Source organism: Chrysemys picta, chromosome 1 (assembly GCF_011386835.1).
Source record: "Chrysemys picta bellii isolate R12L10 chromosome 1, ASM1138683v2, whole genome shotgun sequence".
In the NCBI taxonomy this organism is placed as follows: domain Eukaryota; kingdom Metazoa; phylum Chordata; order Testudines; family Emydidae; genus Chrysemys; species Chrysemys picta.
The window spans coordinates 154,284,904-154,305,132 of NC_088791.1; the positions used below are offsets into that span (position 1 = coordinate 154,284,904).

The 20,229-nt window shown below is 45.8% G+C and overlaps 1 protein-coding gene across 2 annotated transcripts in view; it reads right to left on the minus strand.

Annotated features, from left to right (window-relative positions):
- Window positions 1-12,546: 12,546 nt before the first annotated feature.
- The window catches only part of ILDR1 (immunoglobulin like domain containing receptor 1), a 29,234-nt gene continuing 21,551 nt past the window's right edge, over window positions 12,547-20,229 (minus strand). Inside the window, exons 9-11 of one of the 2 annotated variants that reach the window (XM_005311211.4) lie at window positions 17,473-20,193; window positions 15,918-16,019; window positions 12,547-12,989 (exon numbers count right to left, since the gene is read on the minus strand). The gene's annotated coding sequence lies outside the window, so the exon portion shown is untranslated. Of the gene's footprint in view, window positions 12,990-15,917; window positions 16,020-17,472; window positions 20,194-20,229 lie in introns of those variants that run through there. The other variant, XM_065573450.1, reaches the window with a different exon arrangement.

Sequence of the window (20,229 nt, forward strand, 5' to 3'; positions counted from 1 at the left end):
TTGTGGCACCTTAGAGACTAACAAATTTATTTGAGCATAAGCTTTCGTGGGCTACAGCTCACTTCATCGGATGCATAGAATGGAACATATAGTGAGGAGATATATATACATACAGAGAACATGAAAAGGTGGGAGTTGCCCAGCCAACTCTAAGAGGTTAATTTTGCAACAGAAAAGCTTCAAAAAACAGACTCCAGTGAGAAACTGCTGAACTTGAATTGATATGCAAACTAGATACCATCAGTTTAGGCTTAAATAGAGACTGGGAATGGCTGAGCCATTACACACATTGAATCTATTTCCTCATGTTAAGTATCCTCACAGCTTCTTGTCAAACTGTCTTAAATGGGCCATCTTGATTATCACTACAAAAGTTTTTTTTCTCCTGCTGACAACAGTTCATCTTAATTAATTAGCCTCTTAGAGTTGGTTGGGCAACTCCCACCTTTTCATGTTCTCTGTATGTATATATATATCTCCTCACTATGTGTTCCATTCTATGCATCCGATGAAGTGGGCTGTAGCCCACAAAAGCTTATGCTCAAATAAATTTGTTAGTCTCTAAGGTGCCACAAGTACTCCTGTTCTTTTTGCGGATACAGACTAACACGGCTGCTACTCTGAAACTTGAAAACTGTTATCATGGCCACTTAGGCTTTGTTGTCAGACGCTTCCGGTGTGATGCTCTGCTCTGTTCAATGTTGATATTAATTGGCTGCGTACGAAGGCACGTCGGCCAGGTTTATTGTCGAAGAGAAACACAGTCTCCAGCTTTCCCTGGCAAACGAAGTCCAAGGTGCTGCTAAGGTGTGGCTAGCCAGTACTTATGTGCTCCCTGACAATGGACTCAGCTCAGTCAGTGGCGGGACTTTCCACTGCCCCCTAGGCATATCCACTCAGGGATGCATTCTTATACACAGATACAAACAAGTTACACATCACTCCTGACGTATTGAGGTGCAACCCCTCTACGCAGCAAGGTACAACCCCTTTACGTAGTAAGGTGCCGCCTCTCACCTTGTACATGTTGGTTTGAACAAAACAACTCTATCCATCATATTCCCCTTTTGGCCCTGTCATTGGGATGGGATGGGCTTGTTCCTTGTGTGTGGAATGTACAAGTATGCGAATGTTCTGATATCTGGTGTCCAGTACCTTTTAGGTATGTCTCTTTGCAGCATCAGCCCTTTCCTTGCCAGCTTCTGTAAGCAGGGCCTGCCTCTAGCTCACAGCTTAACTTTGCTTTATGTTAGCAAAGTCTTGACCATTACTTTAGTTCAGGCCTTAGGCCTCATACCAAGCCTCTTATACAAGGGTTTATGTCTCAGGGCCTCCTCTTACTACAGGCTTCTCTTCTCCAAACTAAACAAACCCAGTTTTTTTCAATCTTCCCTCATAGATCATGTTTTATAGTCTTTTAATCATTTTTGTTCTTCTTCTCTGGACTATCTCCAATTTGTCCACATCTTTCCTGAAATGTGGTGCCCAGAACTGGACACAATACTCCAGTTGAGGCCTAATCAGCATGGAGTAGAGCAGAAGAATTACTTTTCGTGTCTTGCTTACAATATTCCTCCTAACAGAGTCCAGAATGATGATTGCTATTTTTTATTTTTTTTTGGCCACAGTGTTACACTGTTGACTCCTATTTAGCTTGTGATCCACTATGACCCCCAGATTCCTTCCCACAGTTAGAAGCTGACCTTTTATATTCTCTTTACAACACTGTCTTTTTCCTAGCAGAAAATCTGGCACTGTAGCTAAAAGCAGGAGTATATTCTGACGTCCCATTAGACTTATAATAATTGTTGAAGAGTCAAGCTATTTGTGATTGTTTGAAGGCACAGTCGGTCACTGTACCATATATTTTAGAAACAACGCTTCATGCAAAATGCATTAGATGCTGTATTAGATTAGAGAGAGAGAGAGAGAGAGAGAGAGAGAGAGCGCACGCTGGCTTTTTGTGGTATCCTAAAAATTCTTTCAGTTTGAAAAAGAATAACCTGACGATAAAATGATTGATCTCAGCATTCAAGGAGATCTGATAATTGTATCTTGTAAAATTAGATTTTGCCTTTTACTGGACCAATATCCTTACTTGTTAGCACAACTCTGACACCCCTTCTAACCCTAAGCCCCTACCAACAATAACAACAAAGGCAATTAATAAAATCTTTAAAAAAGAAAAAAAAAATCAAAACCAAAATCTCTGCCTCCAAACAGAGTTTTGACCTCAAAAAGGAGAAATGCCAGAGACTTAGAGTGACCAGATGTCCCAATTTTATAGGGACAGTCCTGATTTTTGGGTCTTTTTCTTATATAGGCTCCTATTACCCCCTACCCCCGTCCCGATTTTTCACATTTGCTGTCTGGTCATCCTACGGAGGCTCCATGAAGTCCACTAAGGACTTTACTATTTCTATTGTTTTATGTAAAAGATGCTCAGATGCTATGGTGATAGGTGGCAGTGCTACCCCTAAGGCCATGTCTACACAAGGAGTACTCTAGCAGTATAGGAATACGGGCATACGATACCAGTAGAGCACTTCTAGTGTGGGCACAGAGCTATGGCGTCAAAGCTACACTTTGTACTGATACAGTAAAACAAAACCCCATGAAGGAAAACAATTTATATTGGTTAAAAAAAAATAACCAAACAGCTTTGTCCATAGAGTTGCATCTTTAGTAGAGGCTTCTGCTGGCACAGCTATGTCCGTCAGAGATCGCAACTCTTCACACCCATGACTGACAGTTGTGCCAGCAGGAGTCTGTAGTGTAGACCTGGCCTAAGAAAGATAATGTACTCAGTGACTCCAGTGGCAGTTTGCCTGACAAAAGAATGAGTAAAATTGAGAAAGAACCTCAGGATTTGGTTCAGTATTATTAAAAAGATTTTTGTTTGTTAAGAATATACTTCAGAGTCAGGGCTGGCGTTAGACTCGCTGGGGCCCAGGGCAGAAATGAAGGAATGGGCACAGCCCACCGCCCGAGGCTGAAGCCTGAGCTGCCTGCCATCGCCACTTACTCCCCCAAATGTTCCTCCAGACCCCCTAGGGGGGCACACCCCACAGTTGGAAAACCTTTGCTTTAGTGAGATTAAATTACTGTAATACTCGCATTACATTTACCACAGGGACTCTGTAGATCTGATGTAACAGCTTTGTGGGGCTCCCTGGCAATTGCCCTGCTTGCTACCCCCACCGCCAGCCCTCTTCAGAGTTACGCTGAATGCAGAACAGATTATTCCTGGCTCTAGGTGGATCAGATAGATGACTGTTCTTATGCCTTATGTTAAGTATGCCATAGCACTTGGCATCGTCAGAAGGCCTTAAACTTCAAAAGAGAAGGAACAACACTCAAAATTTTGAACTGTTGTCCCTGTGGTCTGGGTTGTTTGGGAAGATCTAGTTCATGCAATACTAAAATAGGAAACATATGTCACCATTAGTAGGAAATTGATTAATTCTCACATTGCACAAGTGCCAGGGATGACCTAGCCTTGAATTTTTTCTTGTTTTGTTTTGATTTAAATACGATAATTTATTTTCTCTCCTCTCCAGGCATTTATTTCAAAAGTTTTCTTAACATCCATGTCTTACACATTTTCTTTTCAACCAACCGCTCTCTTTAGGTGCAGCTCTGTGAATGAAGCAGTTAACTATTAATCTAATTTAGGGCTTCCCAAACTTCATTGCACCATGACCCCCTTCTGACAACAAAAATTACTACAGGATCCCAGGAGGGGGGACCGAAGCCTAAGCCCGCCCAAGTTCCGCTATCCCGGGGGGGAGGGGCAAAGCCAAAGCCCCACTGCCCCAGGCCTAGGGGCCAAAGCCAAAGCCCCAGGGCTTCAGCCCCAGGCCAGGGCCTGTAACCTGAGTCCTGCAGCTTGGGCTTTGGCCTCAAGCCCCAGCAAGTCTAAGACAGCCCTGGCAACCCCATTAAAACAGGGTCACGACCCACTTTGAGGTCCCAAACCACAGTTTGAGAATCGCTGTATTTCATCTACACTCCCTCTCTCTCTCCCCCGCCCCATTACAATTCAGGGTGAAGCAGCTATGCAGATAATTTATCTGCCTTTTTAGGTGGCCTATATATGTCAGCACACTTTAGGGTGACCAGATGTCCCAATTTTATAGGGACAGTCCCAATTTATGGGGCTTTTTCTTATATAGGCACCTATTACCCTCCATCCCTGTCCCAATTTTTCACACTTGCTATCTGGTCACCCTAGCACACTTGCACTGCTCCTTTGCATTGTTAAAATCTTTAGTAGATGGTGTAAGTACAGTTTGCTGGGTACTTCTGGTGTAACCGATTTTCATGGACAATCTTTGCCTGGGATGCCCAGCTTATTGCTTTCTACTACAAGATGCTAGGCATATATAACTAATGTCATAGGAAACATTGCATACTAGGTCATCTGGGAAATAGTACGTGATCACATAATTAAAGACTGTATAAGATATACCTTCAAGGTGATGGGTTTAAATGTGCACATGCAACCTTAAACTTCAGCATTCCCTCACTTTTGAAAGCTTACAATGGTGAAAGCTTAATATCCTACCAAGGTAACTTTTTCTAATGGAATTTCCTAGGAGTCTTCCCTCCCTCCAAAAGAATGGAGAAAGAAGAATTCCATCACCTGGGGCCACTCAGCTTGACATCCCTAGAATGCCCTGTTCATTGCAATGTGAATCTTCACTCAGTTCAGTAGAGCACCACCATATTCACTATGCACCTAAATTATAGGATACCCATCCCCATTCAAGCCATACCTTAGCAATTATGCAGCTAGGTTAGATACCTACATACGTGCAAGGCAACCTTTTCTTGCTTTTACTATCAATGAACTTCAGTCCCAAGGACTTTACTGCACCAGTTCTGATTTTCAAACTATTATAACTCAGTCAAATCTAAAGCAATTTCCCCCAGAGCCTGGAAAGGGACATCTCCCTCGAGTAGACTATTATGACTGTAATTTACCTATTCTGCTCCAAACAAATTCTGTGCACACTCTATGGGGTCAATTGTATTCCTTTCCTAGGGTTTGCCTTTATTAACAAACTAATAAGAACATATCTACCTCCTGCCCGACCTTTCTTTGCTGGAGTGGCTGGAGCAAGTGTTTGGATTGAAGTAGGGTGTGAATTTAATGGATAACTATTCCTAAATAACTCCATGTGAAGATGCTTCTGATTCTGTGAGGAGTGCCTTATTCCTATTTAGCTTAATCCATGTACAAAGTGGATTAAGCTAAACAGGAATAAGATACTCCTATTTCAGAATAAAAGTGTCCACAACATGGACTTATGTTTGGAGTAACTTTAGGTGCAGAGAAATACTTCTGATCCTTCTCTGCACCAGATCTTAAATTCCTCTACCCAGAGAGCCACTGCTACTTTTCCTTTCCATGTTCCTTATAGCCAGGTTGGAATTAACAAGCCACACTTGAGTCAGCTGGGACCCCCTAGGCCTCCCAGCAGAATTTCAAGATCTGCTAGCAGAGTGGGTTCAGTAGAAAGACCTTTCCACTCTGGTACTATCTACAGCTGTTTTGGTGCTGGAGGTACGTAAATAAAAATTCACAGCCATTTTTTCTTTTTTAATAACAAGGAAAAGTTGCTACTCCTGTCTCTCCCGCCTCCATTTGTTCAAACTTTCAAGAACACAACACCAAGCAGAGGCCAGGCCTGGAGAATTTCAGCCCCACAGGTGAAAGCTTCAGAAAATGGATGAATTGAAAGTAGCAACCAAAATCATAGAGGGTGGTGTGCTTCCCCCGCGCATCTCGGACCCGAGAGACGAATAGAAGAATTGAACTGGAGGTTGTTTTTTAAAGTGTTACAATCTCCATCCGCACTTGTAAAACACAACCACCTTGAGAGAAGCAATCAAGGAAAGGCACTTGTGAAAACCAACCAACACCTCAGCCCACCATTGCAAAAACTCTGGCTAGTCTCAAATCCTACCTGAAGGGTGAAGGTACAGAACAGCCATCTCCTGCAGTGCTTAATGATACAATGAAATAGTCTATGGTTATGCAGAGATGGGGGGGGGGGGGGAGGAATTGCGCGCTTACAACACACAGAAGGAAATATTGATGGGTTTCCCCTGTGGCACGCTGCTCAATGGGCTAGCATCGCGTGCAAACTTTGAAGAACCCTAAGGCCTGTCGTGCTTGAGCTGAGTCAATTCTCTCTCCCTGAGAGAGAATCGGTGAAATCTGAGCCGAAAGGGGCAGATGCTGACTGATCTCTCTCCCCGAGCCTTTGCACGCAAAGGTTTTGTGCCCAAGGAAGAAACCAAGGAGAGTCTCTCTCCGTTTCAGTTCAGCTTCCTAACCGTCCAGATAGGCTACAGCAGAGTAGCGGGGAAGTGAGTACAGCAAGGCAAAGAAAGAGAAATGCATATATGAAAGACAGCTAACCGCTGCAGAGAGATCGCGAGATAAATGAAAGAAAAGCGTGCGGAGGGGGGGAAGCAATGCACACGGGGAGGACTGGGCGAGGCAGGGAGATAAAAAGAAAACGGAAAAGCAACGTGACGGCAAAAAAAGAGAGAGAAAGAGAGTTAAAAGCTGCAAGACAAGAATCAGATCGAGTGGGAATGAACACTGGTATTTGATCTCTATCTTTGAAGTAAATCTAAACACCTGCAGCATTTCCCTTCTAAACAACCGGCCCTGTGGATTCTCGGTATCTCACTCACAACTCCCGCTGGGTCGGAGTTGGTTTGAGGGGCAGCAAAGGGGGCTGCAGGAATCCAGGGAGAGCTAACGCCAGGCATCTCAGTGCAGCCGATAGAGAGGACAGTGGCGCTGGAACATTTTGTACAGTGGGGGTGCTGAAAGCCAGAGGGCCCCACCCCAAACTTTTTACCGCCCCCCCCCCCCGAGTTGAGGCCAGGAGTGGGGCGCAGATGTCTCCTAGAAATCAGTCTGCAGGGCACTTACAGCTAGCTGAAGAATAAAAACAGCTGCATGCCATGGTTCTAAATAGATCTACTTGACATTTTTCATATTAAAAACTTTGATTACAAGTGGCCTTTTTTTCAAAAACATTTTTACTTTTCCTATGATTCTTTTGGTAAACGTTTTTAATTAAAAATGGTATTGAAATCATTATAGACAACTTTCATTAACCAAAAACCGAGTTTTCAGTAAGTGAAAACTTTTGATAACGATTTTAACACAAATGTTGATAATATTTTTCTATTAAAAATTTCACCAAAAACTCAGCCAAACAGATCTGCTTCCAACACAATTAACCAAAAATAACTTCAAAATGTTGCAATTTTTCACAATAGTGTTTTTCTATTCTTTGGACATCTCTTTTTTGCAAATAAATTACTTTCAATTTGCTGGTATTCACGGTGTCGGCCATTGTCTGTGAACATGCATAGCTACCATTAGTCACAAAAACGCTCAGCAACCCCAACTTATGCAGACTGGAAATTTATTAGTCAGTCAGTCTTCATCCTCCCCAAGATTTCAGTCATGCAATCAGAGCCCAAGAAGTATACCCTGTGAACAAGCATATGCCATCAATAGTCCAAATTCAACAGCTCACGAACAGTTCACATACAAATTATCCTGCAAATCATTCATCATTATTTTGGGTGGATACTTTGAAATAAAAGGTGTACTGGCAGAAATCAGGAACAATTCATCCATCCAACCCACCACTCCCTTTCCCCCATGCAAATGTGTTGAAATTGTAGTTTCACGAATACTGTTGAACCAGCTCTACCTCAAACTTTCCCAAAGCTACTAAATGAGAGGTAATAATGTTTTGTTTTTACAGCACTTTCTATCCAAGGATCTCAAAGAACTTCATGAACTTTAATGAAAATTAGTAGTTGAGTCAGGAAAGTGTTTTCATCTCCATTTTACAGACAGAAATTGAGTCACAAAGACATCAAGTGACTTGCTCAGAGTCGTGTGATGAGTCTGTGGAAATAAAATATAGGATCCCAGTTCGCTGTTTTTACTAATAGAGCATGAGTTACTGTTTCAGCTTGGGAGCAGATTTTTCTCCTTCCCCTGTCCCTGACTGACTGCTCTCTTAGCCATCTCTCCAGCTTTTTAACTATATCAACAGATGATCTGAGCAAGTGGGGCTGGCCAGAAGCATGGAGGCAAGAGGCATCCACAGCCTTGCTTCTTGCCAGGGCCGGCTCCAGCATTTCTGCCGCCCCAAGCAAAAAAAAAAAAAAAAAGCCGCAATCGCGATCGGCGGCGGCAATTGGAAAAAAAAAAGCCGCGATCGGCGGCGGCAGTTCAGCAGCAGGTCCTTCGCTCCTAGAGGGGGTGAGGGACCTGCCGCCCCCGAATTGCCGCAGGTGCCGTCCCTCTCCCTTGGCCGCCCCAAGCACCTGCTTGTTAGGCTGGTGCCTGGAGCCGGCCCTGCTTCTTGCAGACTATTCAAGATTAGCAGGCTAATGGAGCTGCAAGCCACTGCTTTTTACACACACACGTGCACCGAAATAGAAGAATGACCAGGTAACTCAAATTCAAACACAAAGAACTTTGGGCTTATTCAGATTTACCCATATACTAGTTAAATAGCAGAAATAGCTGATGAACATTTACTCACTGTGGGCAGGTCTACGCTATCGCTTATGTCGATATAACTTACGTCATTCAGGGGTGTGAAAAAGCCACCTCCCGAGCGACACAAGTTACAGTGACCTGTCTACTCTGGTGCTATGTCTGTGGGAGATGCTCTCCCGCCAGTATAGCTTCTTCTGGTCATTGTGGGTGGTTTAATAGAATAGCTACACAGGAGACCTTACAGCAGTGCAGCTGCATTGGTACACCTGTGCTGCTGTAAGGTCTCTAGTGTAGACATGGCCTAGCCATAAGATTTGTGGGGAGGGGGCAGGCAGGGGGACATATTACTTGAGAGGAATTGAAGGGCTGCCACTAAGGATGTTTGTGAACATCAAAAACTTCACAGATTATTTACCTGAAAATTCATACTGGAAGCACATGATTTGCCTGCTTCAGTCATCCAGCGTTTCTTCACACAATGCAGTCAACCTGTGGAACTCTTTGCCAGAGGATGTTGTGAAGGCCAAGACTATAACAGGGTTGAAAAAAGAACTAGATAAATTCATGGAGGATAGGTCCATCAGTGGCTATTAGCCAGGATGGACAGGGATGGTGTCCCTAGCTTCTGTTTGCCAGACGCTGGGAATGGGCGACGGGATGGATCACTTGATGATTACCTGTTCTGTTCATTCCCTCTGAGGCACCTGGCACTAGCCACTGTCAGAAGACAGTATACTGGGCTAGATGGACCTTTGGTCTGACCCAGTGTGGCCGTTCTTATGTTCTTATCCAGTGAAAGAGTGGAAAAACAGTATACTGGGCTAGATGGACCTTTGGTCTGACCCAGTGTGGCCGTTCTTATGTTCTTATCCAGTGAAAGAGAGGAAAAATAATACTATGTTGCGTAGGTGTCTTAAATCTCATGACACAACAAATAGTGTCTAGCTGAAATGGAGAGGTCATGAATAACTTTTAGTCCAAAAACTGTTTGTCCACCCATTTGTCAAATATGTAAAAATATATTCAGAAGAAATCAGGATTCATTCCTGAACAATTTACTAAACAAAACAAGGTATATATTTGAACATAGTTCAGCCAGCATTGCTGGCCACCAACCTCTATTGGTGGATTCAGGTTCTTTCCTGCAGACCGTGGATTCCTAGCCCTAGAAGAAAGAGCTACTTCCTCTTTTATGCAGGACAACAGGTAAGCACAACCCAGAGAAAAATCCCCTGGTCGTTTAAAGACCCAGTAGGCCAGGAATGGTTTTAGACTACTGAATAAAAACTAGTGAAAGCGGAGCGAGAGGGAAGGAGAAAAAACAGGGTGAGATGTCACACACAAGTAGGGTGTTTTCATAATGAAAGTAGCTGAAGTTTCTGAATTTTTCATGTGGTAAGCTCCAACAAAAACTGAACGCTGTTACATCTTCCCGTATGTACCAGAATATTTTCATATACGTACGTGTTTGCGCACATTCCTGCTTGACCAAGCAAGCCTCAATCTAAATGACAGCCACAAAGAAATCCACAAAACAGGTCCTCAAAAGAGCAGCAGGGAAATCAGAACTAAGGCAGCGAAGTGCACAGCACAGTTTATGGCTGTTTTGTAGGGGGAACGGATCCAGAGGTACTGTTTAAGGATCTGCAAAATTGGTTCCAAGCTGCTATCCATAGCCTTAATCAGCCTGCTGTAATCTGGGGAAGGTAGAGTGAGTTTTATTACCCCAGACAAATGATCAGCTGAATAGTTTTGGTAGGTTGTCCTTTAGGTACTTCAAAAATTACAGTTCTGAATGGACTGGGGGTGTTATTTCCCCAGAGAGCACCCGCCAGATCCTCTGCAACCCTCCAAGTGCTCTGTGAGAACAAAGCTGCTGGAGGGAGCCCATTTTTAGGGGAACAGATTTTGTGAGAGGCCACTGACGGAGGGTTGGAAGTATCAGACAGTGTTTCAGGCAAGCCCCTCTGGCCTGTGGTGCTTAAACACAACATTGAGAAAGGGAAGAAAAAGAAAGAGGAGAAAAGGATCACAGACTCTTTCAGGCTCCTGGATACACAGAGGAATATCAAGAGTTAGTACCATTCTGTTCGAGCAGGACACTTTTTTTTTTTTTAATGCTTCCAAGGTGATAGAGATACCATAGATCAAGGGTGTCAAACTCATTCTGTTGAGCGGGCCAAATACCATTATTAATTATTGTCTATTGGCCAGGCTACAAGCTTTAGGACTATGTAGAGTAACTCCTCACTTAAAGTCATCCCGGTTAATGTTGTTTCATTGCTGATCTATTAGAGAACATGCTAGTTTAAAGTTGCGCAATGCTCCCTTACAATGTTGTTTGGCAGCCGCCAGCTTTGTCCACTGCTTGCAGGAAAAGCAGCTCATTAGAGCTAGCTGGTGGGGGCATGGAACCAGGGTGGAAGGGTGGGCCGGCAGCCCCCATCAGCTCCCCTAAGTTACCTGTGTGGCAGCTGCCCAGCAGGCTATCAATTGCCGGGCAGTTCAGCTGTCCCTCCCCCCACTGCCATGTGCTGCTCCTGCCCTCTGCCTTGGAGCTGCTCTTGGGAGCCTCCTGCTTGCTGTGCAAGAGGGGGAAAGAGGGGTGCTAATGTCAGGGTGTCCCCCTCCTCCCCCCCACTCCTTTACTCCATCTCCACAGAGTGGGGCAGGGGGGCACACAAGGCTCAGGACAGAGGCAGCTTGCTGGCAGCAGCTGCTGTCTCAACTTGCTGATTTACTTAAAAAGGCAATGTACTTAGAGTGGCGTCAGCGACCTTAAAGGGGCAATGTGCATCTCTCTCACACATGAGGTGTCTCTCTCTGCCATGCTGTCTCCCCTTCCTCCATTTGTGCTGCCTTGTTGAGTGTGAGGCTACATTAACAACAATGTGTTAACCATTGAGGGCTCAGCCGAGTATTAGTTCATTATTTAGCAGTAAGGCATTCCCTGGGAAATATCCCTCCCTCTTCCACCCCCTGACTTCACCACCTCAACCAAGCTTCACAATCATCATTGCTGTGTACAGTATTAAATTGTTTGTTTAAAACTTATATACACACACACAGAGTATAAAATATAGTCTTTTGTCTGGTGAAAAAAATTTCCCTGGAACCTAACCCTCCCTCTTTACATTAATTCTTATGGGGAAATTGCTAAATTCCATCTGCTAAAATGATCAACCATGACATAGTTAATGCTGACATTAAAGTGACATTGGGCTTTACATTTAACACCCCAATGAAGTGAATGCCCCGGTCCCCATTAACACATCCCAGAATCAGTGCTGCAAACGGACTTGGGAAGACATCATTGCATTGATTTATACCTGCCTCATATTTGGAAGGTTAACGTCTCATTTTTAATAAAAGCTTTTTGTCCGTCTTAGTAAGGAGCTCCTAACCACTAGGCCATCCGGCCTGCCTGCTGGAATGATACGAGAGAATTAAGAACCAGACTACCTGTGTACTATTCCAATTTCTGCCACAAACTGCCTTGGACAAGTCACTTACCCTCTCTGATCTCAATTTACCGACCTGTAAATTGGAGATACGCTTCCCCACCCACATGAGGGTGTGTGTTGAGGCTGAGATAAATTACTGTTTTCAATTTGTATTTGTAGATAGAAGGTGCTTTAGTGTGCTAAACTGTAGTATTTATCCATTGATGTGTGTGTGAGTAGTTTCTGGTGCTGGAACCTATCTGACAGTGTTTGAAGCAGCTACAGGACTGTCTTTGGACTGTTACAGCTGGCATGCTACCAAGTGCCCCCAAAAGACTACACCACAGGTCAGGTGACCCCCTACGAGGAAGGTGGTGAGGGGAAGTGTCTGATTTTGGTTACACTTGTCTGGCTGATGCTTAGTATCACTGATAACAGTTGAGCCTTATCACTTCCCTTACATCATATCCGCTCTCACAACAGCAGAAAAAGATGTTATAAAACCACCACCCACTTAAACATTTAATGCAAAGGAGGAAACAACTGAACTATAAACACATCCAAACCTTTATTGGGGTGAGGTGGAAGGTCAAGTGACCCAATTGTTGAAGGAGAAATTGGCTTTCAAGATTCAACTACAGAATCTGTCTTCCTTCTATTCCCTTTCTCACATCCAGCAGCTACTTTGATAGTGCATTTCCTCCCTCTCCCCCTCCCTGCCCAGGGAGACAGGTTCTCTGATCTTTGAAGCTGGTATTCCCATCCCTTCTAGTGACATCATCAGGGACAATTCTATGGTAGTAGCTGATCTCAGTCCACAAGGAGAGGGAACACTGCACATTCTAATTACTTATGTCAAGCGGCCTTGTGACTTGTCTCAATTCTACTGCTGGGCTGGGGCTTCCTCTTTCTTCTTCCACAGACCTGTTAATTTTTCCATCAGCTGTTCTGCCAGCACACTGATTTTAGAGGTCTCCTTCATCAGGAAGTTCCTGTAGGAGACAGTAACACATCAGTAAGGTACATGTCTGGGTGGGGTACCCGCTGTTTCTATTTTCATAGGGCTGCCACTCTCATATTTGCCTGTGGGACAAATTAGTCCTGGCAAATGAGTCCATTAATATGGCTGTGGGACTCTTGAACTGCCCTATAGGGATTCAACTCAGGAGGCAAGGTAGGTGTGTGGCTGTGAGTAGCAATATGGAACTGTGTATCCCCCAGGTGTGCACACTTCTTGTTTCTGCCTGCCATCATCCGTTACCTGGGGAATAGATATTTACCACCGGAACCACCCCGCTTTCCTTGTCAAAAATTTCAATTTTTCATTTGAAAACTGAAAAATTCTGCCCAACCCCCTGATTTTTCTCATTTTGACAAAAAGTCAAAAATTTCCAGGGGGAAGGAGAGATAACAAGGTTAGTTCTAGAGCAGGGGCAGGCAAACTTTTTGGCCTGAGGACTGCATCGGGTTTCAGAAATTGTATGGAGGGCCGGTTAGGGGAGGGGGTCGTGGCCTGGCCCCCACCTCCTATCTGCCCCCCCCGGGACTCCTGCCCCATCCAACACCCCCTTTTCCCTGATGCCCCCACCCCGGAACCCCTGCCCCATCCACACACTCCTGCTCCCTGTCCCTTGACCGCCCCCGGACTCCCGCCCCTGACTGCCACCCACTGCCCCATCCAACTCTTCCTCTTATTCCTGACGGTCCCCCGGGAATCCCTGCCCCATCCAACCCCCCTCCTCCTTCCTGACTGCCCCTCCAGGACCCCTGCCCCCATTCAACCCCCTGTTCCGCCCCCGACCCCTATCTACACCCCCGCCCCCTGACCACCACCCCGAACTCCCCTGGCCTCTATCCAGCCCCCCCTGCTCTGTGCCCCCTCACCGCGCTGCCTGGAGCACCGGTGACTGGTGGCACTACAGCCGTGCTGCCCAGCTGGAGACAGGCCACGCCACCACTGCCGCCATCACGCAGCTCAGAGCACCGGGTCAGGCCAGGCTCTGCAGCTGCGCTGCCCCAGGAGCTCACAGCCCTGCCACCCAGAGCATTGCGCCGGTGGGGAGCGAGCAGCTGAGGCTGCAGAGGAGGGGGGACAGCAGAGGAGGGGCCAGGGGCTAGCCTCCTGGGCCAGGAGCTCAGGGGCCGGGCAGGACGGTCCTGCGGGCCGGATGTAGCTCGCGGGCCATAGTTTGCCCACCTCTTTTCTAGAGTCACTCTTAGAACAGAGATTTTCTGATTCCGTTTCTTCTGCTTTAAGCACTTGATTACATTTCTTGGTCTAAGTAGGAAGGACTGACCAAGGGTGGGGGAGAGGAGAAATATGCTTTGGTACATGGGTTTCATAATGTTTACTCTATGATGGGTGGTTCTTTTTGTTGTCCCAAAGATCTCTCTGTATGGAAATGTAGTTAATCTTCCCCATTTCCTCACAAGCCACCCCAGGAATAGAGGAAACCTTTTCATACCTGATCTCAAAGATTACTGGAGTCTGAACAGCTTCCGCCAAGAACTGACCAGCTTTAGGGGACACTTTGTTCACAGATTCGTACATGTAAAATGCAATTGAATCCGGTATGATCAGCCAGTCATGACGGACGTGTCTCTTTGAGATTGCCTTAGCACCCACTTCTGGGGAGGAGGAAGAGAATATTAATCGTCTTTAATGACCATTTTCCATGATAGCATTGAGCTCTCCCAAGAGGTGCAGTGGAAAGAGACCAGCTGGAAGACTGTAGCAGGATTCAAAGTCTCCCCAGAATTCAAAGGCCAGTGTCCAAGTGTAGGATCCACACACTAGAACAGAAGTGGGCAAACTATGGCAAACTACATCCTGCCCAGTCCCTGAGCTCCTGGCCTGGGAGCTAGTTCCCAGCCCCTCCCCTGCTGTCTCCCCTCCCTTGCAGCCTCAGCTCGCTCACTCCGCCGCCAGCGCAATGCTCTGGGCGGTGGGGCTGTGAGCTCCTGGGGCAGCACAGCTGCAGAGCCCGGCCTGACCCAGTGCTCTGTGCTGCATGGTGGTGGAGTGGCCCGTCTCCAGCTGGGCGACGCAGCTGTAGCACTGCCAGCCATCAGTGCTCCAGGCAGCGCGGTAAGGGGACACGGAGCGGGAGGGGAGTTGGATAGAGGGCAGGGGAGTTCGGGGTGGTGGTCAGGGGACTGGGGTGTGGATAGGGCTTGGGGGGGGAGAAACAGGAGGTTGAATGGGGGCAGGGGTCCTGGGAGGGAAATCAGGAAGGAGGGGGGGTCGGATGGGGCGGCAAGGGGCAGACAGGGGAAGGAGTTCTGGGGGCAGTCAGGGGACAGGGAGAAGGGGTGGTTGGATGGGGCAGGGGTCCCGGGGGGGCCATCAGAAATGAGAGGAGGGATTGGATGAGGTGGTGGGGATCCGGGGGCGGTCAGGGGACAGGGAGCGGGGGTGTGTGGATGGGGCAGGGTTCCTGGGGGTGGGGCATCAGGGAACGGGGGGGTTGGATGAGGCAGGAGTCCTGGGGGGGGCAGATAGGAGGTGGGGGCCGGGCCACGACCCCCTCCCCAACCGGCCCGCCATACAATTTCCGAAACCCGATGCGGCCCTCAGGCCAAAAAGTTTGCCTGCCCCTGCTCTAGAACACTGGTTCTAGGCTACAAACCTTCAGTCTCTACATGTTGCAGAAACTTAAACAGCACAGCCAGCGTTCTCATACCTGTGAATGCAGTGGGACTTAGACAGCAGAACACAGTGCTAAGATACTCCCCACTAAGCCGTGTGTGTGGGAGGATGCACTAGTAACTGGCTTCACACTCCCAGTCACAATGAAAATTCATGCATTCTACCCTCTGCCTAATCCTAGTTCATGGCTGGGATAGACTTGTGCAAAGCAGGTTAAGTGCATATAAAGCTGAGGAATATCCCCGCCAGCCTGAAGGGTTTTAAGACTTACCAGAGAGACTGGTGCCGAGGAGCAGAATCAGAGCCACCGCCAAAGCCCTGGACTGAAGCATGGTTTGCAGCACAAGCTCAATGCAGTACCCTCAGAAACCAGCTGGAGGCACAATTAAACACTTTGATACTGACTAGAGAAGAACAGCATACCCCGAATTAACAACAGGCAACAAGTCAAAGAGACATCAAGATCATTCTTGCATTATATCCTTTATCTCCTTAAAAGATGAGGACATTCAATGCAAAAAGCTAATACAGTGTTATTTCACCAATGTGGTACCATGAATATGCATAATTAGTAAGAACATCCAAGCGTACATTAGCTATGTTAAAGCAAAAATGCTTTATCCTATATAAGAGTTAATTCACATGCTTCAGGGTAAAGCCAACCACTAACTTAACACAGGGGTCAGAAAGACACTTCCCCCATGGGTAGGTTGCTTCTTAAATTGTACACTATATTCCTGCACCTTCCTCTAAAACATCTGGTCCTGTCTACTGTTGGCCATAGGATACTGAACCAGATGGCCTGAACTGATCTGTTGTTTGTATTCCTATGGTTGAGAAATGACCTGCCTGGGCGTCCAAAAGAGTTTCTCTTGGCATGTTCATGCTGGGGATAATTAAGAGCAAAAACATTGTTTATGCAGTTAACGCTCTAAGCACAAATCCTGCTTTGTTCTCATCCAAGCTTCTTTCTCTGGACATTATTTTCTGCTTGGTCAAGTGAAAAGCTAATACGAGGCCAAGCCATGGGGGTAAAATTAAATAAGCTTTTAAAACACAGTGGATTTCAAAGGGCACATGCTGGAAGATAACTCGAAAGTTAACATGCTTCGATTTAAATTAAGTTACAACACCTCTAGTCAAATCAAATCATTTCAGTGGTAGGACTTCCCATGACAGGGAAGGCTGCTGGGCTGCCAAGTCTGAGGGTTTTGCTAACCTAACACCAGGTGGCTACCAGGGGATTCTCACCATTAGCCTGCATACCTAAGGCTGCTTCTCTCCACAGCACCTTCCTAGTCCACATTAGAAGCTATGCTGCCGATGGCAACCAGGCAGCTGCTGGTTACTAGCTATCACTTTGACAGCTATTGCTTAGGTAGCTTCCTCTCTGTTAGTCCTGGAGCCACGTTCACCCCTACGGACCTAAGGTATAATATGCATCCATGTGGTCATTAAGGGGTAGGGAATCTCTCCTCTTTAAAGCCTGGAGCTCCGCTGGTGGAGGCTGCTTGGGAAAAGCACTGAATCAGCACACCTCTTCCTGCGTTGGCACTACCCAGCTTTTGGAAATGTGCCAGCTGACTCCAGGTCCCTAGTGGGAACAGGGATTGCAGATGGTTTTTGCCAATGCACCCCCATTCCAGGGAGCATTACTGCCTCGGGGTGGTGGGCTACCAACCTGAGTGAATCCAGCCCTTGGTCTGTAAGAAGAAATGAGGTAGAAACAGCCTCCCTGTTCTACTCCCTCCTGTACATTCCATATAGACACCAATCAGTTACAAGGTTCGCACAGCTGGAAACGGCAGATGGAATGTTGCTCTTACCTCGCTCTCTCTCTCACTGGCAGAGGCAGGGGTAGAAGTGTGCCTGAAACACAAGCACTTACACAAAGTTAATATAGAGATAGCAAGTGGGTCAGAGGTCATGCTTGGCTTCACATTGGCTCTTTCACAACAAGGGTCAGATGAGTGGGATGGGCAGGAGGTGCAGAGTCCCAAGTCCTGCTCGGAGTGGGATTTGGTAATAAAGGGTCAGTCCAGCTGAGACTAGATCCTGAGCCTTTACCTAGTGTTTGCTTCATACCCTACCCCCCATTCCCACTGAGCACCTATGCAAACAGCAGCTATATTCTCCTTTTCTTACACTATGTATTTTTGTATTTCTAATGAAAAGTCAGTTTTCATTTAATTTCATTTCATTTCTCTATGAGCTGAGGGGTGAAAACATTATCTACTATCTTTTCTTCTCTCACATATGGAAAAAGCAAAGAGAGTTCATTTAAAAACAAGACCCAATTAATAAGCACATCATAGTACTATTTACCTCTGTTGTCACTTATAAGCTCAAAGCGGTTTACAACCAGAGGATAAGTATCATTATCTCATTTGACAGACAGTGAGGGAAACTGAGACAGAGATTTGTAAAGTGACTTGATTAAGGTCCTGTAATTCTGTCAAAATTACTTCTTGATGGAGATTGCGTTTTAAACAAAAGCAAGGCCCATGTCCTCAAAGTATGGATTTCATTGGGAATTTGGCACCTCAATACGAGTAATGGGAAAATATTTGTGGATCTGGGTCTAAGTGTCTGCTTTCCTTGAAAAATTTCAATTTTTCATTTGAAAACTGAAAAATTCTGACCAACCCCCTGATTTTATTCATTTTGACAAAAAGTTAAAATTTTCCAGGGGGAAGGAGAGAACATGGTCCAAGCAGCTCTAAGGCTAGTTCTAGAGTCACTCTTGGAACAAAGATTTTCTGATTCCGTTTCTTCTGCTTTAAGCACTTGATTACATTTCTTGGTCTGAGTAGGAAGGACAGACCACAGATACAAATGGCTAGAAGTTCTCATTTATTTTAATTATACATTTGACAATCACTCAAAAACCAAAACATACAAACATCCGTTACCATCTGGCTTTTCATTGTACAGCTGGCACAGTGGAATGACATTATAGAAAAATAGTACAAGGCACGTTGTAGAGATTAAACAAGATGCAGAACTACAAAAGGGCTTGTCTTCACTGCAGCATTAGCTCAAGATAATTTGAATGTTGCCCCTAACTTGACTCCCACGCACGTGCAAAAATCTCTACCTCAGGTTAACTGGTGCTTTAAACTCAAGTTAGCTGGCCCATCGGAGGTGTAGGTAGAAGCTCAAGTGCTGCTGGGTCTAATAATGCAATCGAGACATAGCTACACTGTACTGCTAACACAAACACTCTGTGCTGTTTGAGGGTTATTTTGCTGTGTGGACCTCTCACTTCAGCTGAGTGAGCTCTGCAGTAAAGACAAGCTCTAAGATTGTTCCTGGGCCTTTTTGCACTCTTGGTTATGGGTTGCGCGATTGCCAACAGTCTATGTGATTGTTTACTTTGCTTGAACAACTCAGCAGTTACACAAAAAGCAGCCTCTCGGCCTCCAGTCCTGGAATGGTGCCTACCTACTGCAGTGTTAGGAGCTCTGCAAATGCATAAGAGAGCCAGGCACATGGGTCCATTCTTGTTCAGTGAGAACAGAAGATTTTATACCATTCATGGCTCTTAGCAATGAGTGGAAAGCAGTTACCAGGATCAATATCTGTCTGCCCTGCAGGCCAGGAGAGCTTGGAATGGGAGGTTCACGCATACTCATTACCCACAAGAAAGAGTCTCGTTATAGCAGAATCACTTTGTACCCACTTCATCTCTATTGATATAGGAATTTTCTTGTATGCAAAGGATATTCCTTTGACTGTGCAACAGGATCCACAGAGACTAGAACTGAATCAGCAACTGGAAATGAATTTATACAGTTCACCACCTATACACAAGCTCATTGACTTATGAATTTGTTTGCTCTTTGTAATTATTTGAAACTTTTTGTGCAAACAAACTGCAGTCTGTGGATTTCTCTGACTCCATTTTGTGCAAGTATGAGTATTTATTATTTGAACTGCATGTTTTGTTATGTAAACCACATAGTATTGTTTCCAGTCCCCGACTGGATAATCTAAACTACTACTGTCCACCATTTAATCATAAAATTAAATGTTTCAGCTACAGGTTTGAAATTAGTTTCCCCAAAAACATACATAGAAGCAGAATTTAGCTCATGTGAATGTTATCAAAAAGTGAAAAATAGGGGCCCAAACATGGTCAAAACCAGAATTAATGAACTATTCACAAATAATTTCTTCATCTCTACTACAGAGCTGGTAGGGAAAGGGAAGAAGAGAGCTCACTTTCTCGGTGTTAGGCCAAAAGCCCCAAGCTGTGTCAGTAATACAATCATACAGTTCTGGCAGTCATCACCAAATAGCACTGTTACATGTAACCTTCATGTTCTTTTTCCACAGACTACGTCTACACAGGGCCGGCTCTAGGCACCAGCAAAACAAGCTGGTGCTTGGGGCGTCACATTTTTAGGGGCGGCATGGCCGGCGCCAGAATGCAGCCCCTAAAAATGTGCCCCGGCCGCCCTAGCTCACCTCCGCTGCTGCTGCCACGGCGCGCGAAACAGCTGATTCGCGCGCCGCTACTCGCCCTCCCTCCCAGGCTCTCAAACCTGGGAGGGAGGGGGAGCAGCGGCGCGCGAATCAGC